Genomic DNA, 16,245 nt, shown 5'->3' with positions numbered 1-16,245 from the left:
CCTCAAGATCTTTAGTATTGCTTGGGTGTTTCCTAATAACATCAGAGATATGTTCTCCTCCTGGAATATTCAATGGGCTAACCCTTTTTTGAGATGTTTGTGGCAGATCTCTCTTCCTCACATCTTGTGGGGTTTATGGAAAGAAAGAAACAACCAAATCTTCAGGGATGTCTCCCTCAATCAAGATATTGTGTTCCAGAAAATTCAATGGTCTATTCAGGAAAATATAGGGATCATTGAGGGTCCTTGTTACTCGAACAACCCACTGGATTCAAATATCTTAAGGGTATGGAGTATGAAGATCACTGATGGTCCTAATCTCAACCATGATAAAAGGCTTGAAGCTAAATGGCAAACCCCTCCTCAAGGTTGGCTCAAAGTTAATTTTGGCGGTTCTACCAAAGGTAATCTAGGTCCTTCAAGGTGTGGAGCTATTCTTACAGATCATAGAGGAATTTGTAAGGAAATGATTGTTGTCCCTATTGGAACCCAAACCAACCATAAAGCTGAAGCAATGGCAGCTCTTCAAGGCATCATCCTAGCCAAAAAATGGAAATGCTCCTATCTATGGATAGAAGGGGATTCAAATAATATAATAAAGTGCCTTAATGGGACTTCAAAACCTTCTTGGTCGATTCACAACATAATCACCTCTGCTATTAACATTATTAGCACCTTTAAAAAATGCCATATCTCCCACATCTACCGGGAGGCCAATGGCTCTGCTGACTGGGCTGCCAATGTGGCGGTTAAAAGTGAGGCAATTACCACGTGGACAGGTGAATGTGGACTCCCTGAAGATGTCAGACAAATCATTAGTAATGAGTGGTATAGAAGTACTCCAAAGACTCTTGATGGACAGGATAATTATGAAAAGTAATGAAGTGAGTACTTTGAGCTATTTAATAATGAGAAAATCACTCATTACAACATCAATGCCATAAACTCTCACACTTTCTGGGTAATTGTTATAGCTCCAAAAAGCTCTCAGTTTAATCAGCTCTGTAAGTTTCAAAATTTGGCTGAGTAGAGACAACATGGGCAGAAATAGGAGGCGGTATGAACCAAGTAGTTGTAAAGAATGGAAATAGAAGGAAGAGGTTTGGGGTATTCTACAACAAGGTGGTCTATTGAACTTCATGGAGAGACTCCATGGCCGAGACGGTATGGTAACCAGTCTTTTATGCAAGAACTAGAAGAAGGGCATGCTAAAAATGGGCGATCAAATGGTTGAAATCGATGAAGATTTAATCGCTCAAGCCACGGGCCTTACCAGGGAAGGGTGCAACTTCTACAGAGATAGGAAGGTCAGAAGGGAAGCTATTGAAAGGTACCCAATAACTGAGAAAGAGAAAAAATGACTGGTAAAGTTGAGCAAAACCTACTACCCGCCTAGGGCTTTTGCCAAACCCTTGCAGGAGATTCTCTTTGTTTTAATGTGATATATCACTCTAGATGGTAGGTTTATGAAATTTTATGGGTATCACTTTGTTCTGTTAAATCACTTTAGGCACAATGATAAGGTTAATTTCCCTTATTTCCTGCTTTGTTCGATGAACGCATCCCTTAAGGCTTACAAAGAGAATCCCCTAGGTGATACTGCTATGCACCAAGGTCTAATGGTCCTAATTTATGACCATTTAAAGGCCACTCAAATTGCTCGGATGCAGCCCTCTGTGGATTCTAAGGAAGAGATGTCTGATTCTTCCTTTTCTGAGGAGGAGGAGGAATCTGATAGTGACTCTTCATCTGACACAGAGGATAGTTTTAATGACTTGGAGTATGAAAGTGGGAAGAAGAGGAAATACAGAAAAACAAGACCCTCTTCATCCAAGGGAAAAAATCCTCAAAGAAAACCCTTGATCAACATCTCTTTGGAAGGGGAGGACTCAGATGATTCTGAGAAGGAGAACCCTAAAGGGCTGCTGAAGAAGAAAACAAAACTCCACACCCAGACCTGGAAAAAGCACAAGAAAAAAGAGGACACTGGTAAGGAACCGGAAGCTGACAAACAAGCAAAGACCCTGGAAGCTGAGCACAGCCTGGAAAAGAAGACTATGGAAGAGACTCTCAGGGCTTCTGACATAATTTCTGCCCTCCACATCCCCAAAGATGAACAGGTTACCCCTGGAAAATTTTCTCCCTCATCTGGCCCTCCTCCCAAGGACTTGCATGGTTTCATGGAAACAATGGAGTGGCTCATTAATGGTTACAAGAAAGTTGTGGATGAATACAAGAAACTCTGTAACAGAGTCTTGATTCTAGAAACCATTAATATAGGGGAGGGGAACACAATGGCCGACTATATCAAGGACCTGAAAAACACCATTGCCAAAGCCGAAGACATCAGAGATGCTTTCAACCTGAAGTTTGAGAAGATTCAAAAGGAGATGCTGGACAGAAAAAGCCTTGCGGACACTAGCGAAAAAACCCTCTCGGACACTGTTACCAAAGTTGATAAAATTGAGGAGTGCCTGAAGAACATTGCTGAATAGAGCCTAAGTATCTTGAAGATCTCAGCCAATAACACCCACACCCTCATTAGCAAGATGGATGATGAAAAGGAAATCTAGGACTTAGAACTGGAAGCTGAAGGAACAGGGGAAGCTCAAGGTCCCAAAACCCGCACCAGAGGCAAGAGGGAGGATAAGAAACCGAACAAGGATATGGAAGACTAGAAAGCTGTCGAGGCCACCTATGATGAGCTGGTGACAAAGGCGGAGGATCTGCTAAAGAAAATTGTTGTGTAGCGCCTTCCTTGTTTCTTTGCTATTTTTTTGTTAAGTTGTTCTTTCTATTCGCTGGTCTTTTGGCCAATCTTTATGTTTGCGGTCTCTTTTGTACCATTCTTCTCAGTGCTTTTTCTCTAGCTATGTTGTAAAGGTTTTGGGTCCTGAAAACTTGTTTTTTAATTAATCAGAACAATGTTACATGTTATGCATGCAACAAAATAGGTCATATTGCTAAGTATTGCAGAAGTAAGACTCAACTGGTTAATAATGAGAAAGGAAAGAAAAAGGTAGATGAAATACAACAAGATCACACCAAGAGATTGGTTAGAAAATCTGAAGAGTAAAGTGGAGATGGATCTATACCAGCAAATCCACTAGTAGAACAGGGTATTCCTCCACCGGCAGGAAATTTCACCGGTAACTAAGGCATAAGCCTTGGGGATTGGCAAAGTCACTGCTAAATTTTGCATATTACCCTGGAAGAGAAGAGATATGGAAAAATGTGTCCATCATTGATGAAGGTTACCCCGACACATAACTGTGAAACCAACATCTGTGGGGTTGTTGGTGAAGCATTAATTACAAAAAATTAGGGTTGTTACTCGATGATAAAAGAGGGTAAGTGAATTCATTTTTCACTTACCGAGCACTCAAGCAATCAGAGAAACAGAAGACAGAACCTAAGAGGAGACTTGTCAGAAAGGTAGCTCAGCCTATTGCACCTCTACCACTGGTAAGGAAGCCTATGCATAAGAGGAAACCAGTCACACAAGCAACCACAAGAAAAAAGCAGAAGGGTGATGATACTGAAACTATTAAGACAGCAATGACCTGTGCTAAAATTATTGATGAAGTTACAAAAGATGGAATATTAAAGAATATATCAAAGTATTATGAAGAATTTGAAGAAAATGAGCAAAATGAGTTAGAAGAGCCTATTTTACTGTATATAGACATTTATAAGAAAGCCTTAGTTGAAATTTTGAAGGAGATACCTTTATCCCTGCATAATAAACTTGAGGCTAGAAGACTTGGTGCTATCAAGAGGGATAGGGAAATCAAGGAAGTTGCATTTTTGGAACAATGTTGTACTATAAATAATGAAGAGATGAAAAGATGTATTGATATTGCTAATAGGACAATTTTCAGTAGTAAAAACTGGCAGATAAGCCTTATGATGGGAGGAGTGAATGAGGTCATAAATGAGACAAGTAAGGGATGGACAAAATTCTTTCAGAAAAAACCCAGACTTTCTCACATCTCAAGAAGAATTTGCAAAGGCAACATCCCCCACCATTCCTGACAAATCAAAAGGAAAGGGTATTTTGGGCAGTTCAACTCAAGTTTTGGCACAACCAAAACCGACAGTTAAAGAGAGTGTATAGTCTATACCGGCACGGACAATTTTTAAGCAAGGCAATATACAGAAGACCAGAAACACTGTGGATGATACTCCACCGGAAGTAACCGATACTGCACCAAGTGGTGAAGCCACCGGTGCAAAAGAGGTTGAGATGGATAAGGTAAAATCAACTGAGTCCATACCGGCAGGTAAAATTGATTCCCTGGCAAGATTTTTGGCAATTGACACTTCTCAGGTCAAGAAGAAATCAGCCTCTGAGTTAAGCCCAACAAAATTAATGATGATGGCCACTCATAAATTGCTAAAGGAAGGAACTATAGACAAAGGGTTAATTGATCAATCAGTCTCTGTACTACACAGAATAATGCCTGACTATCAGAAGCAAGCCCTTTCGGTAAGCTCAAGACTTTAACAGAGCACATATCAAATAATTATCAATCTTTGAGATCAATTGCAGACCGACAGGCTTTGGACAGTTTCTCTGTAGTAAAAAGAGCAGTTCAACTCTAGTTTTGGCACAACCACAACCGGTAGTTAAAGAGAGTGTATAGTTTGTACCAAAACAGACAATTTTTTAGCAAGGCAATATACAGAACACCGAAAAAATTGTGGATGATACTCCACCAGCAATAACCGATACTGCACCAAGTGGTGAAGCCACCAGTGCAAAAGAGGTTGAGATGGACAAGGTAAAATCAACTAAGTCTATACCGGCAAGTAAAATTGATTCCCCGGCAAGAGTTTTGGCAATTGACACTTCTCAGGTCAAGAAGAAATCAGTCTCTGAGTTAAGTCCAACAGAATTAATGATGATGGCCACTTAGAAATTGCTAAGGAATTATAGACAAAGGGTTCATTGATCAATCGGTCTATGTACTACATAGAATAATGTCTGACTGTCAGATTGAGGATGGAGCAAGCCCTTCCGGTAAGCTCAAGACTTTAACAGAGCACATATCAAATAATTATCAATCTTTGAGATAGATTGCAGACTGACAGGCTTTGGACAGTTTCTCTGTAGCAAAAAGAGCAGCTTTTGATCAGCTTATAGAATCTGGGAAGAAGAAAATAGAAGACAAGCTTATTCCCATTGAAATTTATTTAAAACAATGTACTAATATCTACAGAGTAAGTTATAATTTAGGAAATTTTACAGCTAATGTAGATAGCATATTGAAAGAGTTATATGAAAAAATGGCTAATATTGCTAACTCTTTTGATGGACTGGCTACACTAACTACATCTGTTGATGGACAAATATTATCCTTGGAGAACCATTTTTTTTCTTTTAAGAAGGAGAAAGATAAAATAATAAGGAGAGCAAGAAATTTAAGAGGATTGGTAAGCCCTAGACTTGATTCATTGGGTGTTCACAAGAAAGAATGCATGGATATGCTAGCAAAACCCACACCAGTAGATACCTAGGAGAAGGAATCACTTGCCCACTTATTCAGTGGACTTGCATCGGTATCTGATACTTTCAAATCAGGTTGGGACACATATCTTCAGTTGCAACAAAAGGCATACCTAGAAATCTTGAAGATGACTAAGCTCGAGTGACACTAATAGTATTCTTTCAATCTTTTATTCTTTCACCGGTATTTGGCATTAATGTCAAAGGGTGAGTATGTACATATGTGAAAAATATCAAAGAAAATGTTATCAGATGGAGTATATGGAGTGTATTGCTCAAGGGGAGCACACCGATAGGGAATCCATTTTTCACATGAGTGTTGCCATCAATGCCAAAGGGGGAGATTGTTGTCAATTAACACTCATTGGATTCATTTTATTGTCATTGATGGAAACAAGATCTGATGGAAGTCACAAACTGGCACTAGGAGGTGTATACCGGCAGATACCGGCATTGGAAGTATTCAAGCCTACACCGACATCGATACTTCAAGGAAGCCGATGTCAAGGAAGATTTATTTAGTAAATCATTTTGTAATTATTGTCAAGGACGACATTGAATATCTCTTGTAAATGAATTGTAAGCCGACATAAGGCATATCATATGTAATAGGTATATAAGTCAGTCTGCTAGGTCAATTTAATATGATGGTATTGTGATGGAATAGATGATAGACATATATAGGTATAGCAGAACTGTGAGATGCAAAATATATGTATGGAGATCATTTTTGTATGTGAAAATTATATCATGCAATGATCTACAGATAGCTTGGAAAACATTCTTGGAGGAGAAGTAATATCGGTAATAGTTCAATTTTGTGAACCGGTACAGAGCAGAACCAGAACTAGAACTCTATCTAGCATAGCATATGCATTCTTGAATTCATTTTCAGTAATTTACTTTGGCAGAAAGCTTGTAGTCAGTGAGGCTCTTTAGTGATGAGCAATATGCTCTAGGCAGTGTGCCTTCCTGCAAGTGCAGGCCCTTATTTTATGTAATATCTTTTCATATGGCCAGTGAGCTGATATTGTGGGTCACAAATCCCACCGTGGTTTTTCCTCATTGAGGTTTTCTACGTATAAATTTTGTGTGTTATGGTGTTCATTTATGTGGATGGTTTATTTTCTTCTTATTATATGCTTATTTGTTTACCGGTACATACATGCATGGTTTAGAAAGTTAAAAATTGTTCATTTCGGTAGAACGCTGATTCACCCCCCCCCTCTCAATGTTCTCAGATCCCAACACAGATAATAGGTGACAAGAATGTTGGAGTGCAGACTAGAAGAAAAATCAGAGAAAGTGCATTGATTTCCACAGTTGAACCGAAGTCAGTTAGATAAGCTTTTAAAGATGATGATTAGATAAAGGCAATGAATGAAGAGCTTGATCAGATTGAGAAAAATAACACTTGGTCACTTGTTCCTAGACCTGATGATAAAAATGTGATTGGCAGAAAGTGGGTATTTAGAAACAAGTTGAATGAAGATGGTGAAGTTGTTAGAAACAAGGCAAGACTAGTTTGCAAAGGGTATGCACAAGAAGAAGGTGAAGATTATGGAGAGACCTTTGCACCGGTTCCTAGGCTTGACGGAGTTAGAATGCTACTTGCATTTGCAGCTTTTAAAGGATTTAAATTTTACCAAATGAATGTAAAGTCAACATTTCTGAATGGTATTCTTGAAAAAGAGGTTTATATAGAACAATCGGGTGGGTTTGCATAGACAGAAGATAAGGATATGGTATGCAAACTGCATAAAGCTTTATATGGATTAAAGAAAGCACCAAGGATATGGTTTGAAAGACTTCATGCACATCTAATAAAGATAAGATTTCAGAGAACCAGAGAGGACAACAATATATATTTGAAGACTGAAGGAGACAAGATGTTGATTGCAGAAGTATTTGTTGATGACATCATATTTGGAGGAAATGATGATATGAGTATGACTTTTGCAGATGAAATGAAGGAAGAGTTTGAGATGTCTCTAATAGGGGAGATTAAATTTTTCATTGGTTTGCAGGTACAAAATATGAAAGGTGGTATTTTTATCAGTCAGTCTAAGTATGTAAAGGAAGTGTTAAAGACCTTTGGAATGGAAGACTATAAACCGGATGGAACACCTATGGTTATAGGTTGCAGATTGTCAAAAGAAGATGATACACCCTTAGTGAATTAGAAGGAATACATATCTATTATTGGAAAACTTCATTATGTTGTTCATAGTAGACCGGATATTGCCCATGCAGTTGGTTTAGTATCAAGATTTCAGAAGAGCCCTAAGGAGACACATATGACAGCAGTGAAGAGAATACTCAAATATCTTAGAGGGACAGTTGATTATGGATTGTGGTATCCATATAAAGGCATTTTTTCTTCATAGGTATTCACTAATGTTGATTGGGCAGGAAATGTAGATGACCATAAAGCACAACTAGTGGTGCATTCTTTCTAGGTGGTAGACTGGTATCTTGGACCAGTAAGAAACAAACTTGTATTTCTCAGTCTACAATAGAAGCAGAGTACGTAGTTGCATCCATGAATTGTCCACAACCTATATGGATGTGACATGTCTTGGAAGGGTTCAAATAGGATATGACAGAACTGGTGATCTTACATTGTGATAACACTAGTGCTATAAACATTTCAAAGAATTCGGTACTGCATGCTAGGACTAAACATATTGAATTGAAGTATCACTTTCTGAGAGAAAGAGTGCAGGAAAAGAAAGTGAGATTAGAGCATGTGTCAATTAAGGAGCAATTGGTAGATGTATTCACTAAGTCATTACCTAAGGCTACCTTTGAATATCTCAGAGGTAAGTTAGGGGTTATACCCCTACACAAGATCAACTAGGATGCTAGTGATGCATCAATCCAATGGACTCATTGAATATCTTTCACTATGGATTGATGAGAAGAGGGATACTCCTCAGGGGGAGCAACAGAGATGTAGCAACATAAATTAAGACAAAAGATGCCTTTGCACCTTTGGCATTGTTGTCAAAGGGGGAGAATAAAAGTAACAGTCATGGGGAAGAAGAACAATGACAAGGAGAAGTAATGCAAAGGAGGAGAAGATCAAGTGAAGCACAAATCAGTACAACATGGCATGATGAGTTCCTGGTATTTATCAATAGTTGATTGTTTTGGTGTTGTATTCTTTTAGTGTTGCTATCAATGCCAAAGGGGGAGATTGTTGGCATATTGGCATAACTGATTGAGATGATGATGTACCGATAAAGGATTGTTGGTGATGATATATTGATGGGTTATTGGTGATGATATAATTGTCTTATGAACAGTTATTTGTGTTGTCATTGATGGCAACCATGTTTGTTTATGTTTGTATATCATCTAAGTTATCTAAGTTATCTAAGCATAACCGGTAATGAAATGTTTGTTAAGTTGACAGTGAACTGGTAAGAAGGAACAGTGAAGGAGATGGTTGTGGTAGATATCCATATTGAGTTAGGTGTTGCGGTTTGGAATGTATTCTTATGACATTGTAATGAGTCTATGACAGGTATTGCAACATGTTTGGAGAATCAGAAGTCATGTTTGTAATTGATTGTTGTTTATTCAGTGCAGGGTTTGAGAACCAGTATCAAGATCTTCGACCGGTAATGATTAATGGTTTGATGGTGGATCTTATCTTGTTCATTACTTAGTGATGATGTGTCCAAAACTATGTGTGATGATAAGATTATATTTAAGTGCATACAAGGATCAAATTTCTTGGGAAACAATGAAGTGCTTAGCAGAATGTGATAAGGGTTTGACAACTTATCAGATTGATGTGCGGTGATGTGTGATGATCATTCAATAGTTGTAATTGTCCTGAAATTTGTTGTAATGATCTGTAAATGATTTGTAATGATCTGATATGACCTATGATGTAAATTTAATGTATTTTGAATGTTGCTAGGGTTTTGTAACCGACCTAGTTGAAAAGTGTATTTAGGTTGAGTTTGAGAAGGTTTAGTGTGTCGGTGATCAGAGAAGGAGAGTGTGTCGAACTAGATTGAGATGTTTGCATGTGTGAAGTAGGTTGGAGCTTAAATGGATCTGTACTAGCAAGAAGAGAGTGCATTGATCAAACAATTTACCTATTGTTTCCTAACAGTTACAGTAGTATTAAAATCCCTTAACTGGGTAGGTTCTAACAGGCCTGATCTTGTAAATCCCTTCAATGGGTGGCTCATTAATTTGGGTTTAAATCCATTAGCAAGGTTACTCCTAACAAGGTAGAGCAACTAACAGAGTTGAGATTAAAATCCCTTCACCAGGTGACTCCTACCAAGGTCTTCTCTTACCCAGCCAGTATTGTAAAGCTCCTAATCGGGTTAGGCCTTTAATAAGGCGCATTCTAAAAGAGTGCAAATATTTTTTGGGTACCAATTCCCACCGTGGTTTTTCCCATTTGGGTTTCCACATGAAAAATCCTTGTGTTTGTGTTGTGGATGGATTTTTGAGTTATTCATTTGATATCTTTACTATATTTTCTTAAAGATGAACATTTAAGTAGCTACCGGTAATGTTTTGGTAAATTTGATTTGAAGACTGTTTGATCAACTACCGGTATTGGTTATAAAATGTTTTTGGTGAAGTGTTTTCAGATTGGTGAAAGATTGAATTTTATTGTTATTACTGATTCACCCCCCCCCCCCTATCAGTAACAACTAGATCCTCACATTAACAGTTTGTACATGTGTAAAGCTTCTTATATTTCTCTTGTAAGCTCAAGTTGCTAGGTTTAACATTGTGGGTCTTAAGTATTTTTAAAGTAAAGAATACCATTGTTGGATTTCCAAACTAGGTAAGAATTTTGATGGCTTGTGTAAACATATGTTCTACTTACCACACTGCACTAGCCTCAATCAGAGTGACTTGAGTAGCATATTTCTCAATATTCCCCAAGACTATCCCATTCTAGGGCTTCTCTAGAATAACCTTGGTGCTATCAATTTATGTATGTTTCTTCTTGTTCCCATTGACTATTTTCAAGTTATTTAGTTATTTGAATATTAAAATGATGTTACTACATTCTCAATGTTAGTTTCTTGCACTTCTCAAATTGTTTTAGATGTTTCAAAGACTTTTAAGTAGAACTTATATAGTTGGTCATGAATGTGAGAACAATTAGATCCTTGATTAGAGATCTTAATACCTCTTTGTAAACACTATAAAATAACAATCTATTTCTATAATTTTGTCTAATTTAAAATATTTTTGTGCTTAAATGCCCTAAATGACACATCATGTTCTTGTGTATGATCTTTTCTTTTAAAGACTTTTTTTTTTCATGTTAGAACATAATGTTATTAGGGGTCATTACCCTTATAAAATGTATATATTGTTGTAATATAAGGTTATAAACCCTTATTGTTATAAAACATATACCCTTTAATAATCAATAATTTAATAACTATTAGATTAGGTGTGACTCGTACCCCTTGAGGTATTTGCCACCCTTTCACCTTTATTTAAGGAGGTTCTCCCTCATTTGAGAGGTTTGGATTTGGAGTTTTGTGATGTGTTATATCACTTTGCACAGAGGATATTATTAGTCATGTGGAAATAAGGAGAAGTGTCCCTAGGTTTAGTTTATTTTCAATAGACTTATATTTTTGTAAGTGTTTTAATAAAATGATGATTTGTGGGGTTTTTTACATGAAAGAATTTTTCCTATAAGTGTTTTACCTGTATATATCTTGTGTAATGTGTAAAAACTATGCTTGCATGATTCTAATTTATTTAATATATATTTTATTTATAATGATTAGTATTCTAAGAATCTAAGTTCTTACATGGTATCAAAGCCTATTAGGTTGTGTTAATCATTTACTATATGTAAATTCAATTTATTTGACTTTTTTTTTATTATCACTTGTATCATCATTTTTTGACTAATTTAACAATGTTTATAATATTTGTGAAAGGTGTAGGTTCGTTCAAAAAAGCATGCAATTTATTTCAAGAAGGATAGATCTAGATAATTTCAAGTGTATGTAGATAGACTAGTAATATCTGATGTTTATTCTTGAGTGTTATAGTCCATGTTCTAATTAATTCAACATTAGTCTATTATGATAGAATTTTCAATATTTTTATAAGAAAAATAAATTATTTTCAAGAACCTTAATTTTTTTACGATATTGAATGCAAACAAAAAATTTTAAATTGATTCATTTTGTCCAACTTTAGAATAAATTTGACGGATTATTTTTAAATCAATTACAATCTAAATTTTAGCAACAATTTTTTAAAAGGTAATTATATCAAAAAATTATGATATAAATTTATTTATATCTACAATTATATCAACCCATATTTCATAAAATTTAACACATTATTTTCTTTGAGTTACAATTCAAAAATTAATATAAGTAATCCATGTATTTATTTTTTCACTTCATCATGATACTCTAAATATCATATAAATAAAAACATGATAAAATATTTGCTACATTTACATTATGTAAAAAAACCAAATATATAAATGAAATTAATGTAAGTATTATCTTTGAATAATATAATATCCATTTCCTCAAAGAGATTGAAGATTATAAATATTTCATCACCAATGTCAAAATTTATATACTAAAGTCTTTTTTCATCGACATGGCTATACCTTGACTTTATGTTTATCAATGGTTACCATGGTCTCTAAATCTAATTATTGTCTACCATGTGAAGATCCCAAGACCCAACACTTGACAAAAGATCCCATGTACTCGAAGAGCTCATTGCAAACATAAGGTATATTGTCTTAAAGTTGTGCCCTTTACTTGTTTTCTTTCATTACCTTTTTCATTATGTATATATAGGGTGATGGCATTCATTTATTAAGGAATTGTTAATGACAACAAAATTCTTTAGCACACCCTTGCTCTTTGAAAAAAAGGAATTGCACTTATCAATTTATTAGTAAACTCCCTCCACATTTGAATATAATTATCATCATAAATAATTTCCCAATGCTAATGCTTGAAGAAATTTGATATTGTTGTCTGGAATTTGCCTTAAGTAATTGGAACTTTCAATGTCATTAGTGATCAAATGATTCGATAGTGGAAAAATATTTTTCAAAGGATACTCGAGCTCTATAGGAAAATACTAAAAAGGACTGTAAAAAAGGAGAAACCATAGAAATGGATTGATATTCATGTGTCTTATGGAAATTGCAATAGATTTAATATATTATATACATATCGAATCTGAATTTGACTACTTTGTTATATAAGTTCAACATGTTCAGCAAAGTGTGGTGGAATGGAAGTTAACATAATGGCAAATTAATACAAAAAAATTTAAAGAGAGAAAAAGGTAAAAGTGTTGTGTATGCAAACCTATTCATATAACTTCATAGTATCATATTTTTGGATAATTGGAAAAGTCAAGGAAAATGATAATTCTAATAAGATATATTAATAGAGACCCCACTTATTAGCTTGTTGATTATCGTCATCTCACATTTTTGGGGATTGGTGTCAACAAGAATTGTAATCTTAAGAGATAGCTCATATTGAAAGCTTATTGATTATCTGGGCATAAAAAAGTCTTTATGTATTACTTAAATTTTTTATGGATCTTTACTATATGTTAGTAGCATGGCAAATAAATTTCTTGAAAGAAGTATGATAAATTATTCATGCTTATGTTCAAGAAAATATCATATAATAATCTCCTTGCTTATGATCATTATATTACCTATAATCATAGTGACTATGTGGAAACTTTATACTCATTGAAAATGACAAATACATATAATTCATTCTGGTCTTTGATATTTCTATACCATGAATCATTTATTATTATTATTATGGTATTTGACTACTTTGGTGATATTTATAGGAAATCTATCATAGATCTCATTTTCAAAATAAATGGTGTAGGTGCTATTACATGGATGGTGCAATAGTTTTAAGAAAGCCTATCTTCTTCTTTTTTTAAGTCAAAGGAGTGAATGCAAAAGTAGCTCTTGCAGAATCAATATGGCTTTGAAGATTTAAGGGTAGAGTTTCAATTGGATACATTTAAAAGTACCACCAAACTATATGACAATTGAAGTTATTTTGCTCTTACCAACGAATCTCATTTCCAAAAACTAAAAAAGCACATTGAAGATTATGGGCACCTCACTCAAGTAAAAGTATTCCAGATGTCATAATTTTCCCTCGAACTCCATTCAAGTTAAAGTATACAATGATCAAGAAGAAATAAGTTGAAATTTCAATTGTCACGTATTAAACCTAGAGCATTAAGGCAATGTCATTCAAGAAGAAAGTGCTAACACCACCTAGTAACTAAATCCTAGATGTAAGACCTAAAAGGCATAAATATAAGATCTTTAGGCATTATATGCTCCAAATCAATTCAATGCTTGTCCATAAGGTGTTGCCATTGAGGGGGTGTGCATAGCAATGGCACCTCTAGATGTAAGACTTCATGCATAAAATAAGGCCTATAGATATTTTAACACCTCAAAATGGCTAAATCCTTGGATGTAAGACCTAAGAAGAATAACATAAGACCTCTAGGCATTCTAAAGGTGTACAGGTGCATTTTGTTAAGTCCTACGAGCGCATTATATGTATAAGTCCTACGAGCATCCATACATTAAAGCGCTCTCTATAAATCTTCCACTTATAAAAGAATTCTATTAAGACTTGCAAGCACAATCTATTAAGATGTAGGCACTATGTAATGAACCTGGTGTGAGGTTGATTTGAGGAGACCTAAGCTCCAAAATAAATCTTTATAAGACCTTGTGAGATTTTGCCAAGATCAAGAGCTCAATGAAAAGTACAAAATAGAGAGACAAAATATAGGACAAGAATAAACTGTATTCTCATCAATAGATATATGATCAATAGATCAATAGTTATTACATACAATGTAGATTGGCTTGCTTATATAGGCAAGGCTATATGGATATGTGAGCACACAAACATGACATGTGGCTCAATAAAAAACAAGGGTAGGTAGAAAATATCTGTGGTAGGTAGGAGAAACAATTAAATATTCCACATGAGGTGGATCACCCACCGAAGGTGGAATTATCACTCCACTATAAGTGGATATGATAAAGTAGTAACAAGATCATACCATAAAAGGTGTTTTTCTCCTACATACACTATCCCAATATGGCACAAGCACCCAAGTGTCTCATACCCAAACTACTATGAAATGCATGTACCTAAGTAAACTTAAGTAAGGTGTAATAATATCCAACATGATTAAATAATTACACCAACACCCCCCCTTAAGTGCAACTTAGGGGAATGCACTTAAGTCTACAATGCAACTAAGCAATGCAAGATGGGTCTCGGCTACTAGTCCATGTTAGGTACCAATATACAAATGCAAATGCATGCAAACCAATGCAATGAAATCTCTCATAAAGCAAGGAAAGAGAGAAAAACCCAATGGGAAAAAACCCTCCCCCAAAAGAGAGATGAAAACAATAGAAGAGAACTATCATAGAAGTATGTGAAGAACAAAACCCCATGTGAGGAAAAAGTCCCCCCCATATGAGAGAAGAAGAAGAGAGACTAGGTATCCCCCCCCTCAATGTAGAATCTGCACCAATGATAGAATCTTGATGATGTATGAAGAAACTACTCCACAAACATTGAACAACGTTCCTCCCCTTGGGAAGAAACAAAACCAAAGGTGTATCCATGAAATCTCCCCAATCATGAAGGGAAGATGTATGAAAAAAACTCATGATGAATGAAGTCTTTGAAAACTGTGCAAGTGTCTCCATGTCGATGTTGAAAGATACCCCCTCCAAAGGTGGATAACTGCTCCACACTATTGAAAAAGGCACTCCAAGATCTACTGGAGATGAATGTAGAACAAGTCCCAAAGACTCACGTCTCCTCTAAGGATAAAGAGACCTCCTTCAACTTCTATACATAAGAATCCACAATCATGTCAACCTTGAAAGAATGATCATGTAGAGAATAAACAAGAGGGTCAAAGTGTTCCCTCACAACAATCAAAGAAGGATCATCTTCATCAAAGAGAATATGAATATCATCAATGGTGTCTCCCAAATCTGCAATGTAGGATTTCACAAACAAACCTGCAATGTTTATAAAGTAATCATCCCATGAAACTCAAGCAGGAAGACAAGATATATCCTGCTGCACTAAATCACATGAAGGTAAAACTGTCGCACTAGCTGCATCATCAAGTGCAATAGGTGGTGTGATATCAATAGGAGGAGATGAAACACAAGGCTCAAGAATGGGGTCAGATGTGAGAATACCCAAGTTCAAGTACCCAAATTTCTCCTCAAAATCTAAATCATCATATGTAGAATCATCATGTGAAGAAACACCATATGTGAAATCATCTTCATCAACAAAATCTGAAAAGGAGTATAACCGAGATGCGTGATCAACCACCCTAGTCGCAATGATAGCTCTAGTCTCCAAGTCTCTAATGAAAACTGACTCAGGTGTGAACTCCACAATTCTCTTAGTTTCCCCATGTGTGATTTGATAGATGGAAAGGAGATTGTTTGTCAAATGAGGTACACATAACACGTCATTGAAGGAGTTATCCCCAATGACAATAGTTCTTTTCTCAATCACATCCATGTATGTATGATTTCCCATCAAAATCTGCGACATGGTGCAAGGCTCAAATGTAGAAAACATAGACTTCAAAGATGTCATATGATGAGAAGCCCCTGAATCTAGAAGCCATCTCCCTAAATC

The sequence above is a fragment of the Cryptomeria japonica genome, chromosome 2 (assembly GCF_030272615.1).
Source record: "Cryptomeria japonica chromosome 2, Sugi_1.0, whole genome shotgun sequence".
NCBI classification, from domain to species: Eukaryota; Viridiplantae; Streptophyta; class Pinopsida; order Cupressales; family Cupressaceae; genus Cryptomeria; species Cryptomeria japonica.
Note: the sequence above shows the minus strand (reverse complement) of the source record.